Here is a 7,066-nt window from a genome sequence, read left to right as displayed (position 1 = left end):
CAAGGGGATCCTCTATCTCCTTATTTGTTCATCATCCAACAAGAGGTTCTTTCCCGTTTGATTCATAGGAGTGTGCAAGAGAATCAGTTTGGACTATTCTCTCAGACCCGAGGTACTCCTATTATCTCTCATTTGATGTATGCTGATGATGTTATGGTTTTTTCTAATGGAAGTCAAAGATCGGTGCAGGTTCTTCAAAAAATTTTGATTCAATATGAGAGGTGGTCAGGACAAACTATTAATGTTCAGAAATCTGCTTTGTATTGTTCTAATAAAATTCCAATCCGGCGTAAGCAATGGATTTTAAGGCAGACGGGCTTTATGGAAGGAACTTTCCCTTTCAAATACCTAGGTGTGCCAATTATTCGAGGGCGTTTGAAACATGCTCATTTAGAAGAAATGGTGAATAAAGTGAGGCAAAAGATCAGTGGATGGAAGATGATGCTTCTTTCTTCGGGAGGAAAACTTGTTCTTTTGAGGCATGTCCTATCTAGTATGAATATCCATCTACTTGCTGTTTTACAGGTACCTCAAGTTACTATTGCCAAGATTCATAGATTGATGAGTTCTTTTTTTTTGGGAGAAGCTGATGGACGGAACAAAAAGAAATGGTTGGCTTGGAATAAGATGTGTAAGCCGGTGGAAGAAGGAGGAATTGGGTTACGAAGCCTTGAGGATGTTCAGAAAGCCTTGCATATGCGCTTCGCTTGGAACCTTCTTCAAGGTAATTCTTTATGGGCAAATTTTTTCAAAACCAAATATGTTGGAACCCGGCCGTGATATCTTATAGAAAATAATAAAGGATCTCGATTTTGGAGAATGGTTGCTAATTGTATTCCGTTGTTGTTAAATAATTCAAAATGGAAAATTAGAGAGGGTGATCTTTTTTTCTGGTATGACAAATGGAGGGATAATGGTCCATTGATTAATGAAATGAATATTATGGATTCTCCTCTTTTGAAAGTTAAAGATTGTAGGATGTCGAATAGTTGGGATGTTGAGTTATTGGAGGAGTTAGTAGGGCATGATAAGGTGGATGAGATAATAACTGATTTAGCTGGACTAAAGAATGGAAAGGATGTTCTAGTTTGGACTCCTACGGATACAAGTATTTTCTCTACAAAATCTGCATAGAATTGTATTCGTATTAGAGGTAATTCTATGGTTTGGCATGCATGGATTTGGCATAAGAATCTTCCTTTAAAAATGTCTATCCATTTTTGGAGGACATGGTTTATGGCCTTGAGTGTGGATGACAGATTACGCCGTATTGGTATTCCTCTAGTATCTAAATGTAATTGCTGTAATCATGGTCATATTGAAGATATTAATCATGTGCTTTTTGAGGGAGAATTTCCATTTAGAGTGTAGTCTTTTTTTGGAAATCTTATTGGCATACCTCTTGGTAGAACTTGGAAACAGAATGTTGAGATTTGGTTTAGGAGGGCTAGCTCTTCCTCACAGGTGTGCTTTATTGTTGGCATTATTCCCATTATTATTACTTGGCGCCTATGGAGAAGGAGGTGTCTTGCTCGAATGGAAGGTATTTTGGAATCGCATAATTCTGTTGTTCATTCTATATGTGTGTGGTTAGGGTCCATCTCACAGGCGGCTAAGCAAAATAAAAATCTGTCTCGTTGAGATGGTATGATTCTGGAAGCTTTGTGGATAGTTCCGGTGGTTCCGAAAGTTCCAAGTTGTAAAGTGGTGAGGTGGGATAAACCGCCGTTGGGATGGTTTAAATTGAATACGGATGGTAGCAGTATGGGTAATCCGGGCTCTTGTAGTATTGGTGGGGTTATTCGGGATGCTTCTGGTGAGATAGTTCAGACTTATACTTCTTATATTGGGTTTGGTTCAAATAATAAGGCGGAGCTTATGGCTCTCCTTTATGGGTTGAGAAGATGCAAAACGTTGAATCTCTCAAATGTGATAGTTGAAATGGATTCTATGGTAGTTATTTCTTGGTGGAGTAGAGGGAGATGTGGAGTATGGTACTTTGAGGATTTTTGGGAGGAAATTGTTGAGTTAGCTTGCACGGTTCATTGTTGGTTTCAGCATGTTTTTCGTGAAGGTAATAGGGTGGCGGATTGGTTAGCAAAGGCAGGGGCCTTAGGATCTGAGTGAGATTTTTCGAGTAGTTATAATTTGCCTCGGGTTCTTAGAGGCCTGATCCGTTTGGATTCTTTGGGTTTTCCTTCTTTGAGATGTTAGATTGTGAAAGTTGAGGTTATTTGTAAGCCTTGGTTTTTGGGTTGTGGTGGGTTTTGTTTAAATAGTGGTCTATTATTTTTGTTCTAGATTTTTTCTTGATTATGGACCTGTTTTTCCATGGTCCTTTCTTGTAACCACGGTATTCCTCCGCTATAAGTGAGGAGTTTATTAATAAACTTTGAGAGGGGTCACTATTGAACATGTGACTTCCTACTCTTTAAAACAAAAAAAAAAAACATGACTTGATATAATTAATTATATTTATATATATATTTTTAAAAGTTATATTTATATATTAAAAAGAAAAAAAAAGGATTTCACCTATAAAACATGATTTCCAGCTCAAAACCAACCCATTTCTATCAAAAATCTTATCCAACTTGGATAAACCCAATGGCATGATGCCACATAAGCGACAAGTATCCAAGCCTCGCATTCTGAAGCCACAAATTGCACATGTGGTTGTCCTCCAACATTTCTTCAATGGAAAATGCAAGATGCCCCCCGCTGGGGCTCCGCTGGATTTTAGTGTTTTTTTATATGTATTTTTTTTATATAAATATTTTTAATAATTTTAATATTTTAAAAAAATCAAATAAAAATTATAATATTATTAAAAAATATTTCTTTAATTACGAAGTAGAATATTTCGTGATTAAAGAATATTTTTTAATTTTTTTTTTTACTTTTTGATTAAGAAACTGTTTTTTAATGATATTTTAAATTTATTTTGTTTTTTAAAAATATTTAAAAGTGTAAAAAAAACCTATATAAAAAATAAATTAAAAAAGACACATAGAAAAGTGAGTACTGCTACGGTCCCGAATTTGGAATCTAAAAAATATCTCGAATAGTATAATTTTTTTTCATGTATTTTTTAATCATCACAAACATTTTTTAACAAAATAAAAAATTCACAATATCATTAAAAAATATTTTTTTAATCATTCAATAAAAAATAAAAAATTCTATTCGAATCATTTTTTAAATTTCGAATTTAAGATCCAGAGTATTTCTCTAAAAAAGTATATGGTCCCAGCAGAGGCTTAGCATGACCCTTCTTCAATAGATCAGTTTATAATAGTACTTTAGAACAAAGGAAATATAATAAAATAACTAAAACTATCAAAGTGGAGAGAATTCTACGTATTGCACATTGTTAGGTTAATTTAGGTTGTATTTAGATGGTGAAGTGAGTTGAGTTGAGTTGAATTGAAATGATAAAATATTGTTAGAATATTATTTTTTAATATTCTTATTATTTTAAAATTTAAAAAAATTAAATTATTTATTATATTTTATATTAAAATTTAAAAAAATTATAATAATAAGTTGAAATTAGTTAATCAACCTTAGCGCGGATCGGAAAATGGCAACGACCGCCATGACTTCTCTCCCACAATACAGTGGGCTGACCCAAAATTCCAGTATCTCCTCATGTCCGAAGCCTGGTCAGTGTCCCCTTTTCCCATGCATTTCTACGTGTAAATGTACAGAACTGGAGTACAGCTATTCTCTCTCCTACACACAAAAGCTAATGTTTTCAGGTAGCAATTCAACCAATGAGGCGTAAGGGAAAGGGAGCTTTGGGTGCTCGATTTGATTTCACTGGCTCACCCACTAATTTGGTGAGGGTGTGAGAAGTATTGTAATTTGCTCTTATACATGATAAGAAAAATTATTTACATCAGTCTATTATTGGTTGCATCTTGTTGAGTTAAAAAAAAAAAGAGAGAGAGAACAAACACGATGTGTAGAGAGTGCTGGCTGATGTATAGCCAGGCTCATTTGGGTAATGCTAGGGAGCTTAGAGCTCCCGCTCCCATTTTTATTTTTATTTTTTTAGTTTTTTTTATTTAGTGATTAAGAAAATATTTTTTAATAATATTATTTTTATTTTTTATTTTTTTAAAATATTTAAAAGTGTTAAAAAATGATGTGAAAAAAAAAATTCACATAATTTTTCAACACTTTTAAATATTTTAAAAAAAAGAAAAAAATTTATAATATTATTAAAAAACACTTTCTTAATTACTAAGTTAAAAAAAAAAATTTGTAGTGGGAACTCTAGCTGGATTCCTATTATTTTCCTTAATATTTTTGGGGTTTTTTATTTTATTTATTATTTTTATGTTTAGGAGAGGAGATGACTGAAAATGTGTATTAATTTGTGGGGCAGATAATTGTGGCATCAACTAGCCTGATGCTATTTGCAGGAAGGCTTGGGTTGGCACCATCGGCAAACAGGAAGGCCACGGCGGGACTAAAGCTTGAAGTAAGGGACTCAGGGCTGCAGACGGGTGACCCAGCTGGTTTCACCCTTGCATTGCCTGTGGAACTGTTGGTCATATTATTGGGGTTGGGGTCGTTCTTGGCCTTAAGAACATGGGTGCCCTGTAAAAAAAAATTATCTTAATCCATCTTCTTAATTTTGATTTGACTCTCTAGCTCATTTGTGTTGCGTTGTTGTTGATTTATAACGTTTATTTGGTTTGACAAGAACTCCTTCAGCGTTTGTGTTGGTAGTGTTCAATCGCTAATTGTAATGACTCGGTAAAATGCAGTGATTCAAATTCAAGATCTTTGTTTCGATGTTATATAAAATTATTATTTGTTCAAAAAATTTAATTAATAAGAAGAAGTAGATTAATCTTTTATATTTATCTTAGCATTTAGTAACATTTAACATGATTATGCTCATGGATGGTTTTGTGAATTATCACAAACCATGTCTACAAAAAGAATGATATTTGGGCACAAGGAATGGTTTCGAAGCTGAACTTCAGTACTTTTGGGCGCAAGTATCTATATATCTACCCACTATAATATATTATATGCTCATGACTTGTCTTTCAATAGTACTTACCCACTATTAAACCGTGTCAAGGAATCAAATCAATCCAAGGTTCTTGATTTTGGTACCAATTGTCATATCATGATTTTAGGATATGACAAAGAAAAAAAAAAAGGATGTGAGCTAAGCTATCTCCGAGATGAAACTACTTTTTTTTTTTTTTTCTTTCTTGTTTAGGTGAAGTTGGAGCATAAGCTTAGAAGGTTTATATCCTTGTTTTGAGTTGGTGGAAAGAAAGATTAAAGTTTTAGGTAGGTCGCATTGGGTAGTTCCACGTTAATAAAGAGTCATGAGGATGAGGATGTGAGATAATAAGTGCTTAAGCCACCATGCATGCGTATTAGATTAAGATACTTCTTATATGCGCTAGTGTTGGGGATTATGATCATTTAGTTGCTTTTTGCCTTCCAAAAAATATGTTTATATATATATATATATATTAGTTAATTGGCTTCATAAACACTAATGCCGACACTCTCTCTCAAACTTTCTCTAAGAAATCCTCCAAATCGTGGAGGTGGAGGAGGACTGGAGTCCTCCTCCTCCCTCCTTCCCTCCTATCTCCATCTCTCACTCTCTTCCTTTCTCCTTCTCTTACTCTCATTTCTCTTCTTTTCTTAATTTATTTTGCTTCCTTAGGAAAAGATAGATCTATAATTTTTTAGCACCTCTTGTGAGGCACGAGCAGCACAAAATGCTTCCTAGATCGATCGTTGGGAAGATAGTGGCGGATTACTGGATCAGATCGTTTAGATCTGACTTTTATGGCTGATTTCAAAGTCTACTGGAGTAGATCTAAACTGTAATTTATCATTTTCACATTATATTTTTACTTTTATTGTTGTTTCCTTATGTTTAGTTAAAAAAAAAAAAAAATCATCTCTTGGACGATTTTGTCTATAGAGATTTCCTCTCCTATGAAGGGTAAGGTATGAGTCTCAATTTTAAGCAAAGTGTTATCTCTTAGACGGTTTGTCTGTAAATATATACAACAATAGTTAAGACCACACCAGTCAAATGAATTTGTGTACTGATAGAGCTCCAATTGTAATAGTTGGCTTGTGATCCAAAAACTTTCCTCTATATATCCGATTATGGATATAACTTTTCTCTGTTGAATAAATGAAGTCAAATTTTTATAATATATATATATATATATATAGAGAGAGAGAGAGGGAGAGAGAGAGAGAGATAAAAGCTAAGGTGTTAGTTAACTGTGAAATTCACTTCTCAATTTGCTTCTTTTAATTTTAGAAAGCCTCATTTTTATAAGGGAAATGTTACAAACATACGTACAATTATTTCATAGTTTTTACACAATATTTTAATAAAATATTATTATTTTTAATTTCAAAGCCATCAAGTAAATCATATATATATATTTTAAATCAAAGAGTAGTATTATTATTTAAAAAAACAATGCTAGGATTATTAATATAAAATTTTTATGTACAGTAATTTTTTTATACTCTTTGCACATTCTACTAATATAATTGGTTACATTATTTTTTTTTAATATAAAATAACTGTTTTGACCAATCACATTAATAAAATATACAAAAAAAAAAAAATGAAAAAATGAATGTATGTGATAAAACTCTTATTAATAATGCATGTGGTAGGTGTGGTATACTTGAGTCGTGAGTGGCAAGACTAAATACGGTGCAATATTAAAGTATAGTATACCAATTGTCTTTATTTCTTACTGCACAACTTAAACAATTTTCATTTATTTTTTTACTTTTTTTCATGTTCAACGTAGCATAATATAACGAGATTGTCGATAAAACAAAATTATGATTTCTTACGAATCCTTTGATAATATCATAATGTTGTCTTTCTTTTCTTTGTCTCCGGTATGTTTAAAAAGACGTATTTAGATGTTGAACTGAGTTGAATTAAAATGATAAAATATTATTAAAATATTATTTTTAAATATTATTATTATTTTAAGATTTGAAAAAGTTAAATTATTTATTATATTTTATGTTAAAATTT

At 32.2% G+C, this 7,066-nt stretch overlaps 1 pseudogene; it reads left to right on the top strand.

The window, feature by feature from the left end:
- The first annotated feature begins 3,583 nt into the window (after nt 1-3,583).
- Nucleotides 3,584-4,727, top strand: LOC109011104 (annotated as a pseudogene).
- The last annotated feature ends 2,339 nt before the right edge of the window (nt 4,728-7,066 follow it).

The sequence above is a fragment of the Juglans regia genome, chromosome 3 (assembly GCF_001411555.2).
Source record: "Juglans regia cultivar Chandler chromosome 3, Walnut 2.0, whole genome shotgun sequence".
In the NCBI taxonomy this organism is placed as follows: domain Eukaryota; kingdom Viridiplantae; phylum Streptophyta; class Magnoliopsida; order Fagales; family Juglandaceae; genus Juglans; species Juglans regia.
Note: the sequence above shows the minus strand (reverse complement) of the source record. Positions and strands in the feature narration are given on the sequence as shown.